This window comes from Globicephala melas, chromosome 7 (genome assembly GCF_963455315.2).
Source record: "Globicephala melas chromosome 7, mGloMel1.2, whole genome shotgun sequence".
In the NCBI taxonomy this organism is placed as follows: domain Eukaryota; kingdom Metazoa; phylum Chordata; class Mammalia; order Artiodactyla; family Delphinidae; genus Globicephala; species Globicephala melas.
Window position 1 is genome coordinate 16,277,058 of NC_083320.1, and position 22,140 is coordinate 16,299,197.

At 38.1% G+C, this 22,140-nt stretch overlaps 1 long non-coding RNA gene across 4 annotated transcripts in view; it reads right to left on the reverse strand.

Annotated features, from left to right (window-relative positions):
- The window catches only part of LOC132597558 (uncharacterized), a 124,141-nt gene that overhangs the window by 29,496 nt on the left and 72,505 nt on the right, over window positions 1-22,140 (reverse strand). For 3 of the 4 annotated variants that reach the window (XR_009564456.1, XR_009564453.1, XR_009564455.1), the window contains exon 2: window positions 3,811-3,927. The exons of the other annotated variant lie outside the window; for it this stretch is intronic. This is a non-coding gene — a long non-coding RNA (uncharacterized lncRNA). The remainder of the gene's footprint in view (window positions 1-3,810; window positions 3,928-22,140) is intronic. 4 annotated transcript variants of the gene reach the window in all.

The following is a 22,140-nucleotide window of genomic DNA, read 5'->3' on the forward strand; positions in this document are numbered from 1 at the left end:
TATCTCTATACGTCTTTTTCTCAGCTGTACAAATATCTAGAATTTATTATTTTACAGTGTCTGATTGGGGTCCAATTTCATTTTCTTCTACACAGATAAACAGTTGCACTGGCACCATTTATTACAAAATTCTTTCTCTAAATACATTCTTTAATAAATAAATTCCTGAGCCTTTTTCCGTGATGGGAAAGATCAGCCCACAGGGGAGAAAGCCCTCAATAGCTCTCTCTGATATTCTGCTGGCTGCCTATTCAATGTGTGGTTATTGTTGATGCCAATACTCAGATTTTGGCTGGGGATAGCGTCGCTGAGTGAGCTGCATTCCAGTATGGCCTTTGCAGAGTCTGGTGCCAGGTTAAGCCTTTATTTTTTTAAGTAACTTGTTCTCTCTCCATAAAAAGTATAAGATTATCTCGTTATCCCTGAGATTCAGTAATTTTATAAGAATGTACCTATGAAAATATTTTATGAACATTGTTTGGCAAATCCTTTAAAACTACAGACTCAATTCTTTAGCTCAGAGAAATTTTAGGCTAGAAACATGAGCAGGTACTTTCTGTAATAGGTTTCTATTACTGGGTAACAAATTAGCACACACTTAAAGGCTTGAAACGACACACATTTATTACCTCCGTTTCTACAGTTCAGGAGTCTGGGTCCTCTGCAAGGGGGCAATTAAAGTGTCAGCTGGGGCTGTGGTCTCATTCAAGGCTTGACTGGGGAAGGATCCACTTCCTCACTCATGTGATTTTGTTATCAGCATTCAGCTCCTGGTGACTGCAGGAAATAGAGCTTCCTTTTTTACTGGCTATTGGCTGGAGATCACTCTCAACTCCTAGAAGCTCCCCACCATGGTTCCCTGCCATGTGACCCTCTCCATAGGCAGTTCACAACATGGCAGTTTGCTTCTTCAGAGCCACCAGCGGAGAGAATGTGTTAGAGCAAACCTGTTAGCAAATGTAACCATGGGAGTGGCAACCCCTCACCTCTGGCCTATTCTATTCTTTAAAGTCAAGTCACTGGTCTCGTCCCCACTCAAGGAGAGACGATTATGCAGACCCGCAAACAGGAGGAATCAGGGATCATGGAGGGTGGGGGACGTCATCTTAGAGTCTGTCACACCTCCTATAGTACATGAATTGATTTATTTGTGTGTCTATTTTGTATTTTATAACTCATACTGCATAGTAGGTGGTTGGGAAGTTAACTGACACCTAAGTTCAGGTCTCGGCTCGAATATTTCAACTTTGTTTGATCTCAAGCAATTTTCACAACCTCTGTGTCTCAATTTCCTCATCAGTAAAATTAGGATGGTAAGAATGTCTACCTCACAGAACCCTCTAAGGATTACATAGTAGTAATAATTTTAAAGCACGTAGGATAGTGCCTGAAATATACTAAGTTCTCATAAATCTTAGTGAATATAAAACATAAATACATAACAGAAAATATTTAAAGATAATTTAAAAATAGCTGTAAATAAATAAAGTTCTAATAAGTTCTTCCCACACTCCAGGAGATGGTTTTATATGCCTCCTATTTCCACAGACGCCACTTTGAAGAGTACTATATAAGCTACCATGCAGGCTGTGGAATCCTAACAAAAATCCCATTTATGAAGTATAATAACCATTCATTGATATGAATTCACAGAATTCTAAAGTTGGAAGACAGCTTCTGGACCATTTTCCCCAACCTCTCTCATTTTACAGATAAGGAATCAGAAATCCAGAGAAGTTAAATGCTGTACTGGAGATTACATGGCTCCAGTGTATCAAAAGAAAGAGAAGAAGGAATCTCCCTTGGAGCTCAAAGAAAGGGACCATGAGACAAAAGACAGTCCTACAATTTCCAGCCTGCAGTAAAACAATCTATATCCAGTTCAACACCGTCAGTATGTACTCAGATGTTCCTAAAAATATCTTACCAATTTTGGGGATAGCCATTTTAGATATACTAATGTCCGACTTTCATACTAAAAAGAAAACACCCTTTCTAGAAACCCAGAAAAGAAGTTGTGTTGATAAGTATGAGACATATTTATTGGGGATAATCCCCATTAAAAAAGAATAATTAAATACTACTTAATCATAGTGGGATGATAGATAATGTACTAATATTATGCAAGTCCGATGGGCATTGTCAGATGATTAGAGTCCCCGTTTAGAGTCCTACATAATTATACTTCCTATCAAGGCAGAGGCGTTGGTGCCTTTTGTTAATCAGTATCACTCTAAACCACTGTGGGACATTCAGCCAATCAGACCGCTCAATTACTGCGGTTGAATGGTCCTGACCTCATGAATATGAATAGAGGATACACACAATAGACCAGTACTTTTAATGACAATGAAACTGCCATGAGGGATGAAAGAAAGTGTGGATTTAAAAAAATAATTAAAATTGCAATGAGAAAAATCATAATTAGCTGTGAGGATTACATATATTTGTTAAAATGTTTCTCACTTGCCTTTAGGACAAAGAACCAGAGTGAATCATTTTATACTTCATTTTCTCTAGATATCGATGTCCCAGTTGCTGAGAGCAGGACCTAGCTCACATTTAAATAATATAAAGATCTATGTAAATATTTAGAAAACAGAAGCAGAAGGATGAGAGTTCAGATACACTCTTAAACCAAGGGTCATGAGGTTTAACTGGAGATATAAAACTTGAATGGTGCCTGGTTGATATGTCATGGTTCAAAGGCAGCACAATGTGAAAGGTGTCAGTGAAAACCCTCAGAGTGTGGCACTAAACAACAGTGTGAAGGAAGAGATTATATAAAATATGTAATATTCACTTACTTCGTCCTCTTATTCCACTTCTGCCTCTTCCAAAAAGTGCTATGCTTTCGCTTACAAAGATGCGAAAAGTAGAGCAAAATGACATAAATTAGAATCAACTGAGAAAGATAAAACAAAAGGAATACAAGAGTCGGGTCATAAATGAAGACACGGATGAAATCAATGTACAAACAGACATACAATAAAATTTTACATAGAGGGGGGTCTTATGATCTGGATTCATGAAGTCCCAGAAGCTATAAGGGTTGCATAAGGGAAGTAAAGTTATCCTAAAGATGTTCACTAATGAGTGCCCACTCTGAAAATGGTCTCCTTGCTTGCCCTGAGCATCTACCCTCACCAGTTGAGTCCTCATCTCTCACTGATTGCTGCAATTGTTCAATGCAAACAGAGCGCACTGTGTAGTGAACTTGCAAATCTTGAAAAAAGGTGCAGGGCTTCATGAAGTAGGTGAAAGTCAGAATAGATAACCGCTCGAATTATAAGCCGGTGGCAAATGAGAGTCTGGCAGAGTTATGTTAGTTAGCAACTAAATAAGGGAAAGTGGATGAGGAAGACTTCGCTGGTGTCTGCTTCAAAAGCAAAAGATTTGAATATCAAAGGATTAAGAAAGGCCCTTGGGAAAATCGATGAAGCTCTTGAATAGTTCTGGAGAAATGACCTTCTATATCTTACTATGAAAGTCAAATGTGAAAGATGTCTTACTAAGCTATCATATAATGTTACCAGAATAAAATGCCAAGTAGATAATCAACATGCCCTTTGGGTTTTGTTTGATAAATCAGTGCATAGTTTCTAAGTATGTTAAATTTAGAGAAAATAAACTTTTATAATTTTAATTTTGCTTTTGGAGATAAAATTTGTACAACCCTCTCTACCCCCACCACTCTCCCATCCCCCATTCCCTGCTCAGTCACCATGATCATCTACTAGAAAATTCTGGTCTCTGATTTAAAAGATCTTTTTTTTTAGTATTAATTATTGTTAATAATAAGTGCCTTACATGCATATAAGAGTGGAACCCTATTTTCCAGCAGCAAAATTTGGAGCAAATCACAACTTCTCTCTGCTGAGCTTTCACAAAGGTGTGCTGGATTTCAGTGAGTCTGAGACTCTTCCCCTGAAAAGAAGAAACACAGCTATTTTGTCAATTAAATCCAGAGTCAATGGTTTTAGGAATTAGCTGAACTTGGATCAAAATTAACACTGTATCTACAAGGACCCGCATCTAAAACGAAGGCCACCTGGGGTGTTTTTGTACACTGTCAGCTTACTGGAACCGTGTATCCAAGAACCCCATTCCCAGTGTGTATCTGGGTTAGGACAGGCTACAGAAATATGTGCATAAGGTCGGGAAGATGGATGTGAAACAGTAGCCATCACTCTCTGAGGTCAGTGTAAGGTGTCAGGTGCTGTTGAAGTCCTTGCATGTTGTGGCATGCTGTTGGTCTGCCTGTTGGCAGAGGCGAGCGCCAGTGCTCATAACTGCTCTGCCTCCCTGAATCTCCTCCTTCAACTTCTCAAGGCCTGTTCCAGATGTGTGTGCAGCTCCCCACTGAAGATCCTGTGCATCTTCTGTAGTCATCCTCATTATTAAGGTTAAGGATGTGGGTCCCAGTTTCTCCCCATGTTCCTCTGCTTCACACACATACTTATTGTCTGCCCTGCTGACCTGCTCTGACCTGAGGCCCCCATCCATAGGCAGCTGCCGTTCATACCCTCCTCGACCAGCCCCCTTGGTGGTTGTTGGTCAGTCTATTGTCTTTGATCCCTCCACCACCCTCCTTCCAAACTTGGACTTACCAAATGAAATCACTGAACTTTTACACAGAAGTGTGTGCCGTGTGTGTATTTTCTTGTACAGCAGGTCTAGACAACTTTAAGCAAAGAATTTTGTATCCTACCAAAAAGTTGCAATGAGATTAGCTATCTACAAACTTCCCCTCAATATAGAAAGTGTTCTAAGCTAAAGCCGGAAGAATAAACAGGTTTTAGCTTAGCCTTACTAGTGGAACTACTAATCATAACTGAGCTATGGTGGGTGTTTACTTTGTGCCAGGTCTTGTGATAAATGCTTTCCACAGATCGTCATTCAATCGTGACAAACCTATCACATTGGTACTCTTGTTTCCCCCATTTTACGTATGAGGAAACTGAGGCTCAGAAAGGTTCCAGAGCAGACCAGTCTCTGCATCTTATAGGGATGTTTTTGTTAGGCTTCCTCCCAACAAGATGACAAGAGAGCTCTGTCTCATGCAGTAAACCCCATCACTTCAACTCCATGTTCTTTATTAAATAAATGTATCATGATTTGCCCATTCTTTGACATTTTTCTTTTCTTATTGTGAAAGTAATATTTATTGGAGGAAAATTGGACAATTCACGTAAGTGTAAAGAAGTCAATAAAATCACCCAGAATCCCATCAGTTAGGTAATTTCTTTAAAAATGACTTTCTACTACTTCTACTTCCTATAAAAATAAAATCCATTTTTATAGGTTTTCCACTGCCACCACTTCTCATTTTAAATACATGTCTGATTCTATTAAACCTAAGATGATATCAATTTCAGTTTTATGTAAGAGGGGACTCTTTGGTGTGACTAGAATTGTCTAATATTTGAAATGCATTCATTTCATTAATGGTTAACATACCAAGAAAAGAGCTTAAGACAATAAAAAAGTGGTGGTGGTGAAAGTTGCCGTTAATGGTCTCTGGTCAGTTTTTACTTGCCTTCTGAAAACATCTTTTACGTTCTTTTATTGAAATGCCATGAAGTCACTGGGGCCGAGATTTACTGTTGTTAATATGCCCTTCAGTAATGCTAAATTCAAGTACGAAAGGCTATGAGGCTCCCTCTGACAAAAAACTCCCCTGGGCTCCTGGGCTCCCCATCATAAATGGCTCCTTTATAGGAGGAGCTAACCAGAGGGTCAGCGAACGGCAACAACGGACATGAAAAAAAATTTTTTTGCACTTCTTTGTCTTTTCGAATGATATAAAGATAGGTGGGTTCTAAGTGCATAGATCATCTGTCATTGAGAATTTCCACCCCTTACTCTATAATCTTGTGAATGATAAACTCAGCAGTGTCATGGTGGCACTGCGCAATTATCTAAGAGGAAAGTGAGAGTTGTCTTGCTGTGTGTGTAGCACTCACTGGCTCAGTTAGTTACATGAGTGCAAATGCCTTCAAGCGAAAGATTCAGGGCTAAACCAGGCTGTCTCACGGTATCAGTCTGTAGGAAGGTAAAAAATGAAAGGAGAGCAGGAGAAGAAATAAAAGGGAGACAATTTTAAAGAAAACACAAAGATGATTCAGCTTATATAAGGCATCTTAAAACCGTCAAACTCGGGCTTCCCTGGTGGCGCAGTGGTTGAGAGTCCACCTGCCGATGCAGGGGACGCGGGTTCGTGACCCGGTCCGGGAAGATCCCACATGCCGCGGAGCGGCTGGGCCCGTGAGCCATGGCCGCTGAGCCTGTGCGTCGGCGCCTGTGCTCCGCAACCGGAGAGGCCGCAACAGTGAGAGGCCCGGGTACCGCAAAAAACAAAACAAGACAAAACTGTCAAACTCATAGAAGCAGAGAGTACAAGGATGGTTACCAGGAGGTGGGAGGAGGGGAAATGAGAATTGTCCAACTGGTACAAATTTAGAGTTATGCACGATAAGTAGGTTCTAGAAATCTGCTCTAGAGCCTGTAGTTAACTCCAGTGCTGTGAATTTAAAAACTTGTCAAGAGACTGGATCTCCTGCCAAGTGTTCTTACGTGCACATGTGTGCACGCATGCACGCACACACACACACACACACAAAGAAAGGGAACACAAGAAATCTTTTGGTGGTGATAGGTATGTCCTTCACCTTGTTTGCAGTGATGGTATCACAGGTATATTCATATACCCAAACTTTTTGTATATTTAGTATACATCAATAAACTAGAAAAAAATTCTAATTCTCTCCTCTGCACCCAAAGATAAGAGCCATATTAAATCCATACTGGTTTGGCCAACATGATTTCTTGAGGCCTCTTCCCTCACTATTGCTTTGGTACTTAACTCTAGTGAGCATCTCTCTACTCAAGCTTATTCAGGTCAGATAGTCTGTATAGTCTGCAAATGGGGAGTTGTACAGTTTATATATTATGACTTTATTGATTTGGGTTTAATGACACTAATAGAGATGCCTAGTTTTTGCTAGACATTTAGTTTTTAGTTAGTGTAAATTCCCTGCTTATGGGAATTTCAGCTTTGGTTGTGATATTTGATGCTGTCACAGGGAATTAATTTAGAGAATCCAATATATGTGTAAGCGTATCAAGAATAATTTTTCCTTAAAAAAGAAGTCTATTAAAACAAGCGAAACCCTTGAAGAACATAGCTGAAGACCACAGAAAAGTATGATTCAAAGAAGTAAGAAAAATTAGGTACAAGTAGGCATCATACATTAAACCACATCTCCTCTGGGAGGCTTCCATGCCACTTGAGATTGGCTGAAATTGCTTTGATCAACTGCACAGCTCCAGAAGTCTGAAACCCTGTACTTGTTTTATGTGTATATGCTCTCTGCCCCCTCTGCCTCTAGGACTCTGCTTTCCTGCTGAGTTGTTTTTCTTCCTCATTGTATCTTCTTCAAAGTGAAATCTAGACCCACTATTGGTTTCTAGAACAATAACAAAATCACTTGCAAAGATGTTCGTGTTCAGTAAATTTTATTAAACGTTGAGGGGTGCCAGGAAGTCATTGCATTTTCAGCCCATAAGCTTTGCTCCTTGCCCCATCTCTCCTCTTCTCTTTCCTCTCTTCTCTTCTCCCTCCTAAATGCTCAATCTATTCTTGTGCAGCAATTTTCCTCTTGTCTAAAGCCTGGGCACACTGACACCAATGCCTCACATGGGGCAGGAAGTAAAAGGTAGAGTGAAAGGGAAAAAAAGGTCCACTTTCTACCTTGGGCCCTGATCAACGTATTTTTCCAGATAAGCTAGTTTTCTCCTGAAAATTTTTGTTAATTTTTTATTGAGGTATATTTTGCAGTTTATAAAATGCATAGATATTAAGTGTGTAGCTTGATGAACGTTTGACAAATTTATCTGATGGCTACCTGAGCAACCATCCCATTGTTATTCAACATGTATCAGTAGTTTTTTCTTTTTATTATTAAGTAGAATTCCATGGTACAGATAAGTTATGCATTCTGCATTTGAGTTGTTTTCAGATTTCCTTTATTTTGAAAAACTGATCTGAACATTCTTGAACAATTCTTTTCGTATACATGCGATTTTATTTCTCTTGAGTAAATACCTAAGAGTGCAATTGCCCAGCTATGTGGTAGGTGTATGTTTAACTTTATAGGAACCTACCAAAAAGGTTTTCAAAATAGTTGTACCGTTTTACATTCACACCAGCAATCTAAGGGAGGACTAATTGTTTCTTATCCTCACCAACATTTTACGTTGTCAGTCTCTTTTAATTTTGGTCATTCTAGTGGGTGTACAGTTGTGTAGAACCATGGTTTGAGGAGAAAGTTTGATGCTAGCTATTAAGGTAGTTAAATTTTCTCTACCTGTTACAAAATCAGATTTCAAGTATTATTAATCACTGCTTACTATAATCCCATCATTCTCCAGTTTCATGAGCAAGTAATTTCCTCTGAAATTTTCTTTTTATCTTGAGTTAACTAGCATTTTTGTTCATGGTTCTAGAATTACTAGTTAGTTTTGAGCCAAAAGCCCTACCTATCCTTTTCCCTGTAGCTAATTTTTTTGTGTGTGATAATGACATTAAATTCATTAGATAAATTAATATTTAAGGCATGGCATATAGGAAGCATTCAATAAATGGCAGATTTTTATTAATATTCCTCAGGCTGTTTATAAATTTTTAAATTTTTAACCTTTTTTAATTGTAGTTAACTTTTAATGTTGTATTAGTTTCAGGCATACAGCAAAGTGTTTCAGTTACACATATATATATATATGTATATGTATATATTCTTTTTCTTTTCCATTATGAGTTATTACAAGATATTGAATATAGTTCCCTGTGCTATACAGTAGGTCCTAGTTGTTTATTTATTTTATATACAGTAGTATGTATATGTTAATCCCAAACTCCTAAATTATCTCTCCTCCCATAGCCAGTTTCTATTTCCTATTTAAAAAAATTATTTTTAGAAAATCCTTCTCTTTTAGAGATTTTTACTAGAACATTTACAAATGAAATATGGAGCGGGGCAACATTGTGTGGTGGTGGGCTATAGATAAAACAAAATTGGACATGAATTCCTAATTGTGGAATATGAGTTTGGGTTCATGGGGGTTCTATTTTTATGTATATTTGAAAATTTCCTTCACGAAAAGTTAAAATATATTTTTCAGTTTTGGTTATTGATGTTCCACCTTATTTCACCAATGAGTTTTGATGGCTAATAAGAATACTTACTATAAAATGGAAAAATAAAAGCAGATAAAAATCATGGATCACTAAAACCAAATAGAAAGACACGAAGCAGAACTGAGTAGAAAATTGTGGCTAGAAGTGGCAGGAAGATACAACTACAGAAAATGGGTTATGTTACAAAGCAAGATGACAAGCAAATACCCCCAAAGGGGCAGCTGTGCTGGGACTGGGGCTAGAGCCCCAGAAGAGGGCTGGGATTAAGGAAAGGGAAGATGGGGGCAGGAGGGGGTGTGGAATCAGAATGTAGGTGTACAGGGCCTAGAGTACTAATTCTGGCTCCCATCTTCCTGGTGCTAAAGCCCAGAAGCAAGAATGACCAGTTTTGCACTTCGCATAAGGGAAAAAATATATCTAGTCTCTAGGGAAAGCACAGTTTTTCCTAACACATAGGTCTGGAAATTATAACACATATGTGTTAAGAAAAAACCAAATAAACTTTTTGGCCAAACCAATATATATATATGTATGTATATATGTATGTATATATATATATATATATATATATATATATAAAATTTTGAAATTAATTTATTCTTTAAGTTTTAAATATTGGAATTGGCTTCAGGGATGCTGAGAGCTGGTTTAGCCACAGTGGAAAAACATTCTGAGCCCCCCAGGAAGGGCAAATAGAGAAAAAAAAAAACTAAACCCCAAACTTTCATACAGCATATGCATTGTTATGAAATACCGTTGGGCTTGGCCTCTTCCAGGCCTCTGGCCCAAAAATATGTCCCAGCCTCCTTGCTACCCACTCGGGACCCCCACTAGCTTCCAGGGATCGAGAGGGATAGCCTTTCCTTCCCCTTACCCCAATGCTTTCTGCAACTCTCTGTTCTTACATCCTCCCAATCTGTGAAAACTCAAAAGAAGAAAAATAGCTGATAATTTTGTAATTTGCTACAAGGAATATCCTCTTCCTTTCTGATTAATTGCTCAGCTCTCCCTTTCCCACCAAGAATTTACCTGCCTGGTGGCCTGTAATGATTAATTTGAATGAACAGAGAATTTAGATCGACTTGGGACTTTAGAAACCCTCTAGTCCTATTCCTTCACTTCACAGAGGAGGAAATGGAGGCCAAGTGAGGTTAAAGGACCTTGCCCAAGGTCCCCAGCTAATAACAGCCAAGCCATGACTTAAACCCAGTCTCCTGGGACCCAATCTCAAATTCGTCCCTGGAAAGAGGCAACCATCCCCTTGCCATGGCTTGTGGGTTCCCTGCAGATTCTACCCCTGACCCTGCCTGCAACATGGGTGCTCTTCTTTAGATAGGCCCCAGGTTCTTTTGCACAAAATGTAAATTTCCTAAACACTTTCAACTGAATAGTTTGAAAAGCTGGTTATAAAAATGATTTCAGCTCAGTTTTGGTGTAGAACAGAAGGGGAAACGGCAGGAGCAGTTGTTTTACATCTCTCCTTTGCTATTCTGGGGATGAACTCCTTCCCAAGACACATGCCTTGAAATCCTGTCTGTTACCCTTTTAAAAATAATTAAACCCACCAAATACTGAACAGCGACCATAAAGCATGTGGTCCTACCACAGCGCTCTCGGGATGCTGCGTTCATGCGTACATCAGCTGAGAGAGGAGAGCGCCCAGCAGGAGGCAGTGAAAAGGGCAGCCCAGCTCCAAGGGCTGTGTGGCAGCTGGTGGAGTTCAGAAGGTCTGCAACAGACTGGGGGGGTCTCAAACTGAGCTTGCTGTTCATGGAGATTCCCAGGGCCCCGCCCTACACTTTCTAAAGGAGGTGGGGGGATGGGGCTTGAGGAGGCGGGAGTGGACCTTGCATTTGTGTTTTCAGCAGGAATGGGAGAAGCCTCTGAGACAAGTGACCCCATTCTACCCTTAGAGCAGTGTCTCTCAACTTTTTGATGTTTTCATTAACATCCCCCTAAACAGCCTTTTCAGACATTTTTCCCCCAATCACCCCTGTCCGTGATATTTTAATAGCATATATCTGTATATCTGATATATTGTTTCTGCTGATGTACAATGACCTTTCCAAAGACCACAAGTCTTTTTTATTTTTTTGAATTTTATTTAATTTATTTTTTATACAGCAGGATCTTATTAGTTATCCATTTTATACATATTAGTGTATATACATGTCAATCCCAATCTCCCAATTCATCACACCACCACCACCACCCCCTGCCACTTTTCCTCTTTGGTGTCCATATGTTTGTTCTCTACATCTGTGTATCTATTTCTGCCCTGCAAAGCGGTTCATCTGTACCATTTTTCTAGGTTCCACATATTTGCATTAATATACGATATTTGTTTTTCTCTTTCTGACTTACTTCAGTCTGTATGACAGTCTCTAGATACATCCACGTCTGTACAAATGACCCAATTTCGTTCCTTTTTATATATGTACCACATCTTCTTTATCCGTTCATCTGTTGATGGACATTTAAGTTGCTTCCATGACCTGGCTATTGTAAATAGAGCTGCAATGAACATTGGGGTGCATGACTCTTTTTGAATTATGGTTTTCTCTGGGTATATGCCCAGTGGTGGGATTGCTGGGTCCTATGGTAATTCTATTTTTAGTTTTTTAAGGAACCTCCATACTGTTCTCCATAGTGGCTGTATCAATCTGTATTCCCACCAACAGTGCAAGAGGGTTCCCTTTTCTCAACACCCTCTCCAGCATTTGTTGTTTGTAGATTTTCTGATGATGCCCATTCTAACTGGTGTGAGGTGATACCTCATTGTAGTTTTGATTTGCATTTCTCTAATAATTAGTGATGATGAGCAACTTTTCGTGTGCTTCTTGGCCATCTGTATGTCTTTGGAGAAATGTCTATTTAGGTCTTCTGCCCATTTTTTGATTGGGTTGTTTTCTTAATATTGAACAGCATAGCTGTTTATATATTTTGGAGATTAATCCTTTGTCTATTGATTCATTTGCAAATATTTTCTCCCATTCTGAGGGTTGTCTTTTCATCTTGTTTGTAGTTTCCTATGCTTTGCAAAAGTTTTCAAGTTTCATTAGGTCCCATTTGTTTATTTTCATTTTTATTTCCATTACTCTAGGAGGTGGATCAAAAAAGATCTTTCTGTGATTTGTGTTTTCCTCTAAGAGTTTTATAGTGTCCGGTCTTACATTTAGGTCTCTAAACTATTTTGAGTTTATTTTTGTGTATGGTGTTAGGGAGTGTTCTAATTTCATTCTTTTACATGTAGCTGTCCAGTTTTCCCAGCACCACTTATTGAAGAGGCTGTCTTTTCTCCATTGTATATCCTTGCCTCCTTTGTCATAGATTAGTTGACCATAGGTACATGGGCTTATCCCTGGGCTTTCTATCCTGTTCCATTGATCTATATTTCTGTTTCTGTGCCAGTACCATATTGTCTTGATTACTGTAGCTATGTAATGTAGTCTGAAGTCAGGGAGTCTGATTCCTCCAGCTCCGTTTTTTTCCCTCAAGACTGCTTTGACTATTCGGGGTCTTTTGTGTCTCCATACAAATTTTAAGATTTTTTGTTCTAGTTCTGTAAAAAATGCCACTGGTAATTTGATACGGATTACATTGAATCTATAGATTGCTTTGGGTAGTATAGTCATTCTCACAATATTGATTCTTCCAGTCCAAGAACATGGTATATCTCTCCATCTGTTTGTGTCATCTTTGATTTCTTTCATCTGTGTCTTATAGTTTTCTGAGTACAGGTCTTTTATCTCCTTAGGTAGGTTTAATCCTAGGTATTTTATTCTTTTTGTTGCAATGGTGAATGGGATTCTTTCCTTACTTTCTCTTTCTGATCTTTCATTGTTAGTGTATAGGAATGCAAGAGATTTCTGTTTAATGATTTTGTATCCTGCAACTTTACCAAATTCATTGATTAGCTCTAGTAGTTTTCTGGTGGCATCTTTAGGATTCTTTATGTATAGTATCATGTCATCTGCAAACAGTGACAGTTTTACTTCTTCTTTTCCAATTTGTATTCCTTTTATTTCTTTTTCTTCTCTGTTTGCCGTGGCTAGGACTTCCAAAACTATGTTGAATAATAGTGGTGAGAGTGGACATCCTTGTCTTGTTCCTGATCTTAGAGGAAATACTTTTGTTTTTCACCATTGACAATGATGTTTGCTGTGGGTTTGTCATATATGGCCTTTATTATGTTGAGGTAGGTTCCCTCTTTGCCCACTTTCTGGAGAGTTTTTATCATAAATGGGTGTTGAATTTTGTCAAAAGTTTTTTCTGCATCTATTGAGATGATCATATGGTTTTTCTCCTTCAGTTTGTTAATATGGTGTATCACATTGATTGATTTGCATATATTGAAGAATCCTTGCATCCCTGGGATAAATCCCACTTGATCATGGTGTATGATCCTTTTAATGTGTTGTTGGATTCTGTTTGCTAGTATTTTGTTGAGGATTTTTGCATCTATGTTCATCAGTGATATTGGTCTGTAATTTTCTTTTTTTGTAGTATCTTTGTGTGGTTTTGGTATCAGGGTGATGGTGGTCTCATAGAATGAGTTTGGGAGTGTTCCTTCCTCTGCAATTGTTTGGAAGAGTTTGAGAAGGATGGGTGTTAGCTCTTCTCTAAATGTTTGGTAGAATTCACCTGTGAAGCCATCTAGTCCTGGGCTTCTGTTTGTTGGAAGATTTTTAATCACAGTTTCATTTTCAGTGCTTGTGATTGGTCTGTTTATATTTTCTATTTCTTCCTGGTTCAGTCTTGGAAGGTTTTACCTTTCTAAGAATTTGTCCATTTCTTCCAGGTTGTCCATTTTATTGGCATATTGTAGTCTCTTATGATGCTTTGTATTTCTGCAGTGTCCATTATAACTTCTCCTTTTTCATTTCTATTTATATTGATTTGAGTCCTCTCTCTCTTTTTCTTGATGAGTCTGGCTAAATGTTTATCAATTTTGTTTATCTTCTCAAAGAACCAACTTTTAGTTTTATTGATCTTTGCTATTGTTTTCTTTGTTTCTATTTCATTTATTTCTTCTCTGATCTTTATGATTTCTTTCCTTCTACTAACTTTGGGTTTGTTTGTTCTTCTTTCTCTAGTTCCTTTAGGTGTAAGGTTAGATTGTTTATTTGAGATTTTTCTTGTTTCTTGAGGTAGGCTTGTATAGCTATACACTTCCCCCTTAGAACTGCTTTTGCTGCATCCCATAGGTTTTGGATTGTTGTGTTTTCACTGTCATTTTTCTCTAGGTATTTTCTGATTTCCTGTTTCATATTTTCAGTGATCTCTTGGTTATTTAGTAATGTATTGTTTAGTCTACATGTGTTTGTGTTTTTCACGTTTTTTTCCCTGTAATTGATTTTTAATTTCATAGCGCTGTGGTCAGAAAAGATGCTTAGTATGATTTCAATTTTCTTAAACTTACTGAGGCTTCATTTGTGACCCAAGATGTGATCTATCCAGGAGAGTATTCTGTGTGCACTTGAGAAGAAAGTGTAATCTGCTGTATTTGGATGGAATGTCCTATAAATATGAATTAAATCTGTCTGGTCTATTGTGTCATTTAAAGCTTCTGTTTCCTTATTTATTTTCATTTTGGATGATCTGTACATTGGTGTAAGTGAGGTGTTAAAGTCCCCCACTATTACTGTGTTACTGTCGATTTCCCCTTTTATGGCTGTTAGTATTTTCCTTATGTATTGAGGTGCTCCTATGTCGGGTGCATATATATTTGTAATTGTTATATCTTCTTCTTGGATTGATCCCTTGATCATTATGTAGTGTCCTTCCTTGTCTCTTGTAACATTCTTTATTTTAAAGTCTATTTTATTTGATATGAGTATTGCTACTCCAACTTTCTTTTGATTTCCATTTGCATGGAATATCTTTTTCCTTCCCCTCACTTTCAGTCTGTATGTGTCCCTAGGTCAGAAGCAGGTCCCTTGTAGACAACATATAGATGGGACTTGTTTTTGTATCCATTCAGCGAGCTTGTGTCTTTTGGTTGGAGTGTTTAATCCATTCACGTTTCAGGTAATTATCGATATGTATGTTCCTATTACCGTTTTCTTAATAGTTATGGGTTTGTTTTTATAGGTCCTTTTCTTCTCTTGTGTTTCTCACTTAGAGAAGTTCCTTTGGCGTTTGTTGTAGAGCTGGTTTGGTGGTGCTGAATTCTCTTAGCTTTTGCTTGTCTGTAAAGCTTTTGATTTCTCCACTGAATCTGAATGAGATCCTTGTCGGGTACAGTAATGCTGGTTGTAGGTTCTTCCCTTTCATCACTTTAAATATATCATGTCACTCCCTTCTGGCTTGTAGAGTTTCTGCTGAGAAATCAGCTGTTAACCTTATGGGAGTTCCCTTGTATGTTATTTGTCATTTTTCCCTTGTTGTTTTCAATAATTTTTCTTTTTCTTTAATTTTTGTCAGTTTGATTACTATGTGTCTCGGCATGTTTTTCCTTGGGTTTATCCTGCCTGGGACTCTTTGCACTTCCTGAACTTGGGTGGCTATTTCCTTTCACATATTAGGGAAGTTTTCAACTAAAATCTCTTCAAATATTTTCTCAGGTCCTTTCTCTCTCTCTTCTCCTTCTGGGACCCCTATAACGTGAATACTGTTGCGTTAATGTTGTCCCAGAGGTCCCTTAGGCTGTCTCATTTCTTTTCATTCTTTTTTTCTTTATTCTGTTCCACAGCAGTGAATTCCACCATTCTGTCTTCCAGGTCTCTTATCCATTCTTCTGCCTCAGTTATTCTGCTATTGATTCGTTCTAGTGTATTTTTCATTTCAGTTTTTTTTATTGTTCATCTCTGTTTGTTTGTTCTTTAATTCTTCCAGGTCTTTGTTAAACATTTCTTGCATTTTCTCAATCTTTGCCTCCACTCTTTTTCCGAGGTCCTGGATCATCTTCACTATCATTATTCTGAATTCTTTTTCTGGAAGTTTTCCTATCTGCACTTCATTTAGTTGTTTTTCTGGGGTTTTATCTTGTTCCTTCAACTGGTACATAGTCCTCTGTCTTTTCATTTTTTCTATCTTTCAGTGAATGTGGTTTTCCTTCCACAGCCTGCAGAACTGTAGTTCTTCTTGCTTCTGTTGTCTGCCCTCTGGTGGATGAGGCTATCTAAGAGGCTTATGCAAGCTTCCTGTGGGAGGGACTGGTGGTGGGTAAAGCTGGGTGTCACTCTGGTGGGCAGAGCTCAGTAAAACTTTAATCTGCTTGTCTGCTGATGGGTGAGGCTGGGTTCCCTCCCTGTTGATTGCTTGGCCTGAGGCGACCCAACACTGGAGCCTACCCAGCTCTTTGATGGGGCTAATGGTGGACTCTGGGACGGATCACACCAAGGAATACATCCCAGAACTTCTGCTGTCAGTGTCCTTGTCCCCACAGTGAGCCACAGTCACCCTCCTCTTCTGCAGGAGACCCTCCAACACTAGCAGGTAGGTCTGGTTCAGTCTCCTATGGGGTTACTGCTCCTTCTCCTGGGTCCCGATGCACACATTACTTTGTGTGTGCCCTCCAAGAGTGGAGTCTCTGTTTCCCCCAGTCTTGTTGAAGTCCTGCAATCAAATCCTGCTAGCCTTCAAAGTCTGATTCTCTAGGAATTCCTCCTCCCATTGCCAGACACCCAGGTTGGGAAGCCTGACATGGGGCTCAGAACCTTCACTCCAATGGGTGGATTTCTGTGGTATAAGTGTTCTCCAGTTTGTGAGTCACCCACCCAGCAGTTATGGGATTTGATTTTATGGTGATTGCGCCCCTCCTACCATCTCATTGCAACTTCTCCTTTGTCTTTGGACGTGGGGTATCTTTTTTGGTGAGTTCCAGTGTTTTCCTGTCGGTGACTGTTCAGCAGTTAGTTGTGATTCTGGTGCTCTCACAAGAGGGGGTGAGCACACATCCTTCTACTCCACCATCTTGAACCAATCTCTCCACAAACCATTTTAATAGCTAAGAATTTTTGGTTGCTTCCAAAGACTCAATTTTTGCACACTTAGTGCAATATCACCCCCCCACTGAGAATACATGTTTTAGACTAAGGCACATTGGCATCAAAAAACAAAAGCAAAAACAAAAAATCCCAAATGTAAGTCTTGGGGTCTTGGAGTTGAAAGAACTGTGTTTGGTCTGGATGGCAATTCCTGGATGTGTAAATTTGGCTTCAATATCTGATCTACAGAAATAGAGACAATAATAAAACTTTCTTCACATGACAGAATAAGAGCCTGAATTTAGCGTTTCTATATCAGGTGGTCTTCTAGGTACTTTGCCTCATTTAATCAACAGCCCAAAGAGCTCCATTAAACTCCACATTGCAGGTAAAGAGACTGAGACACAGAGGGGTTCAAAAAAACTTGCTCAAGGCCACACAGCTAGAAAGTGGTGAGTGGCAGAGCTGGAATTAAATGGTCTGAAACCAGTCTCTGATTTTAACCACTACTCTAAATCTTCTCTTAACACAGTTGCAGCTGTGGTTAGGTCTTGCTTTTTGAGCAAGAATGTGTACAAAAGAAAATTCACAGACTCACAAAAACTTAGGGCTTGGTTTTATCTCTTTTACTGACAGAGTTTTTATGATTTCCTGGAAAGGGTCAATGCAAATATTAGTAGAGAAATAACAGTCCATTTTTATTTGGTCTAATGGAGAACTCTATTGAATACTTATTTCTGAAATACTACACTTTACCTTTATTTTTTTAAATTAATTAATTAATTTATTTATATTTTTGGCTGCGTTGGGTCTTCATTGCTTCACACAGGCTTTCTCTAGTTGCGGCAGGGGAGGGGGAGCGGCTAATCTTCACTGCGGTGTGCGGGCTTCTCACTGATGTGGCCTCTCTTGTTGTGGAGCATGAGCTCTAGGCACGTGGGCCTCAGAAGCTGTGGCACATGGACTTCAGTAGTAGTGACTTGTGGGCTCTAGAGCACAGGCTCATTATTTGTGGTGCACGGACTTAGTTGCTCTGTGGCACACAGAATCTTCCCAGATCAGGGCTCAAACCCATGTCCCCTACATTGGCAGGTGGATTCTTAACCACTGTGCCACCGGGGAAGCTCACAGTTTACCTTTAATAAAGGACATATATGGAATTAATCCCTTATAGAGGAATGACTTTTTCACCATAGAAAATTCTCACCCTAGATGTTGAAAACATTTATTTGGAATCACATATCTTAAGATATAATCACCAGTCAAGTGCTAGATAACCTGGGGAATCTCAATGAGTTACAGTCAACCCTTTGTATGTATATACTTACAAAGTGGTTTGGGAGGGGAGTCAAAGGCCCAAAGAGTTTGTCAGCTTTCTGTGCCATAAATTTGGATTACATGAATTTATTAAATATCCCTGGGAACAACAGCCAGCTAGTAAGTGAGCATAGTTGCCAAACTCTTCAGCTCATGAACAATAATAATAACAATAACAGGTCATATAGTTGAATTCTCCTGGGACAGACATTGTGCTGTGTTTTGCTTTCTTGATTTCATTCAATCCTCAAAATAACCCTATGATTACTATCACTGTTTTTTTTTCTATTTTTTCTATTTTATAGAATAAACAACTGAGGATTAGGAAAGTCAAATTGTCTAAGGACAAACTACTAGTGTCAATGCTCCCTAGAAGTAACTCAGGTCTGCCTGAAATGCAAGCTCATACTACACTTTGTTGCCTTCTATGTATTGTTATATACTAGTTAATAATAAAAATAATATGTTTATTTAGAATAAAATTTACAGTTGGGTGCATTTAGAGTAGTGTTTCACTAATTCAGCATATACTGATTGAACAACTTTGTGCTAGGCCTAGAGGATACAGCAGAGACAAAACAGACACATTCTCTGCCCTCATAGGATTTACATTTGGGTGCCAGGGATTAGCATTAAACAGATAATCACAGAAATAACTTGGGAAGTACAAGTGTTAGCAAGGAAAAGTAGATGGTGCTGGAAGGTTATACTGCAGGTACTAGTTTAAACTGAGAAGTGATCATCATGGGAGAGATGAATGGTTATCAGAAATTGAAAAGATAATTATTTTGTGGAGTAGGGAAATGTGTAGAATGCAGGAGATACTTAGCGGAAACAAGACTCAGGAGAAAGTCACAAAGCCACACAGGTTGTTCTACACTTGCAAAGGTGGGCGGTTCAATATGGTCTCCCGAACACACCCTCACAGGAAAGTTATGTGTCTACCATATATAATTATGCACGTGTTGGTCTATAAAGAACAGTCATTTGACTTCATGAAAGACTAAGAAAGGGCTGGAATTTAGCTTTCTAGAACACCTTAGGACCTGCGATGAATGAGTCAAATTAAGTACACTTTGAAACAGATGAAAAATCTAAGTTTGAATTTAGTACTAAACCCCAACAGTTTCAAAGTTAAGAAGAAATTAATATTAATAAATATTACTTAATATTTATTCAAACTCCCCAAAGTTTCCACCTTTCAATTATCACAAGCAAAGTAACAAAATGATTTGTGGCTGTCATTTAAAATATACTTCCTTAGAACTGTCAAGCATAACCTACTTCTTCTACCAATCCAGGTAATCACTGTAATGAATATTTGTGTATCCTTTCAGGGTTTCTAGGTACATACATGCAGATATGAATATATAGTTTTATTCCTGCTCATTTGTACACAAAAGATATCATACTATACAAACTGTTCTTCACATTGCTTTTTTTGCTGTTCTCAATCTATCTTGGAGATTGATTTCATTATCTGTTTTTGCTCTTTTTCACAGCTACATAGTAGTCCATTATATGAATCTACCATAATTTATTTTATCAGTACTCTCTTGATGAACATTAACATTGTTTCAGTTCTTTGCCAATTATTGGGTTGGCCAAAAAGGTCGCTCAGGTTTTTCCATAACATCTTTCCATAAGAAAAGCATGAGTGAATTTTTGGCCAACCCAATACAACCATTACACAATGAATTGCCTTGAAAATATCTATTACTCATGCATGAGAATATCTATGGTATAAACACTATAAGGTGTACACACTGATGCCTTTTTCTAGATATGGCCAAATATTTCTGTTTCTGTTTCCCCACAATTTTCAACCTCAGTGTGCTATTAAACTTTTGGACTTTCGTCACAGTGATGTGTGAAAAAATGATATCCAATGTAGTTTTATTTTGCTTTTATTTTCTCTTTAGTGAATTTAGTGAATATCTTAGTATGTTTAAGGACCATTTGGTTTTTTCCTACCAGGTCGTATACTATTCCATTTTGAATTAAATCACTGTTTTTTTTTCTAATCAATGTTTTGTTCTTGCTTTTTAATATCTGCAAAATTAAGAATATATATATATATATATATATATATATATATATATATATATTAATCCTGCAATGATTCTAAGCAACTGGGCTAACTTGTCTGAGCAAACCTGATTAAAATAACTCAAACTAAAAACATGTACATTATGGAAATGAAGATAAACAATTCTTCAACTTGACATAAAATTCTTACCAAGTTTTTAAATCAGTTTGAACCGTGCCTTCTATTTTGTGGTCATGGGCTTTTTAAAGCACAGCTTGAAAAGAGGAAAATATATTAAACACATTAAATTTTTTTAAATATAAGAACTAGAAAAAGAAATCTCTATCATATGGCTTTGGAGTAACAATTGATCTCTTAAATTTAATCCCAGATCTACTCAAAGAATGATTATAAAAATGATATTAAATGTAAATAGAATTAAGTGACTAATCTTTCAGGGGGTGATTAATCTGTATAACTATCTAAACATCTGCCGATTTATTTTCTTGAACTCAATCTAGCCAGGATTACAGATTTTTAAAGTCAATGCACAATACAAACCAGTGTTAGTCCTCCTTTAGCATGTGATAAAAGTACAAGCAGATCTGTTCTCCTTTTTTTACTGGCCTGACCACTCTGTCTGTGAGGCATAAGACTTTGTTAGCGGTCAAGATTCTCCAGCTACTGGAAAGCTGATCTTAGCACTCTTGGAAAGCATTCTTATTATCTCATAACAGATTCTTCATTTGGCCACCTTGACTCTTCCAGGAATCTTATACAAGTGTTCCCCGTCTAACTTGGAAGCCCCAACTAATGGATAGATGTGTCTGTGGGGAAGTTTGGTTAATTCCAGTTCTTTGCCGTTGACATTGCACCAGTACAATTCCCTGTATACACTTTAAGTCACATGGCTTTGCTTATCAGATTGATTAACGGATACTCCGTCTTGAATCTTGATGCTTGTATCTTTTCAGATATATTTAAGAATAGGTTCTAAGGCTGGGGAGATTCTAGAGACAGTTCTTTTAAAAAATTGCTGCTACATCTGCCCTTTGCTACTCTTTAGACTTCTCACCAACCAGCCATGAATTCTCAGAGATAATGAGCTGTGGTCCTATGCATTCAATTCTCTAAGTGCCCCATGACGTATCATCAAGGCTCATAGAGACATAGCTAGATCTAATTTACTTATGAAATCTCCCTGCTTTATGGTGGCTTTTGATTCTCCAATCATCAGTGCCTCTTATTTTAGATAATATGTAACCCTCTTTATTAAAAAAAAAAAACCTGTCTAGTAAAAAATACCTCCTAAATTATTGAGAATACTCTATCTTTTCAATGTTATTGATTTAAGGACATTTAAAATATAAACCATCCAGTCATAAATATACTCTGATATGCAACACAAAGATAATAGAGGACATTAAAGAGTTCAGTTGAAATCAGTCAGCTCATTAGCATGTGTTGATGATAATGTCTATTTCTATGAAAAGATCTCAGATACTGAAAGCATAATGACCACCAGGAAAAAGTAGTCTGGCTTCTCCCCACTCCCCGCACTCTTTCCCTTTCCTTTCTGTCTATTTTACACACTATACACAAAGAGAGCCCACTGCTCTTTCATTCTGCAGAGCCTACTATAATTTTTCTTGACATGACAATTA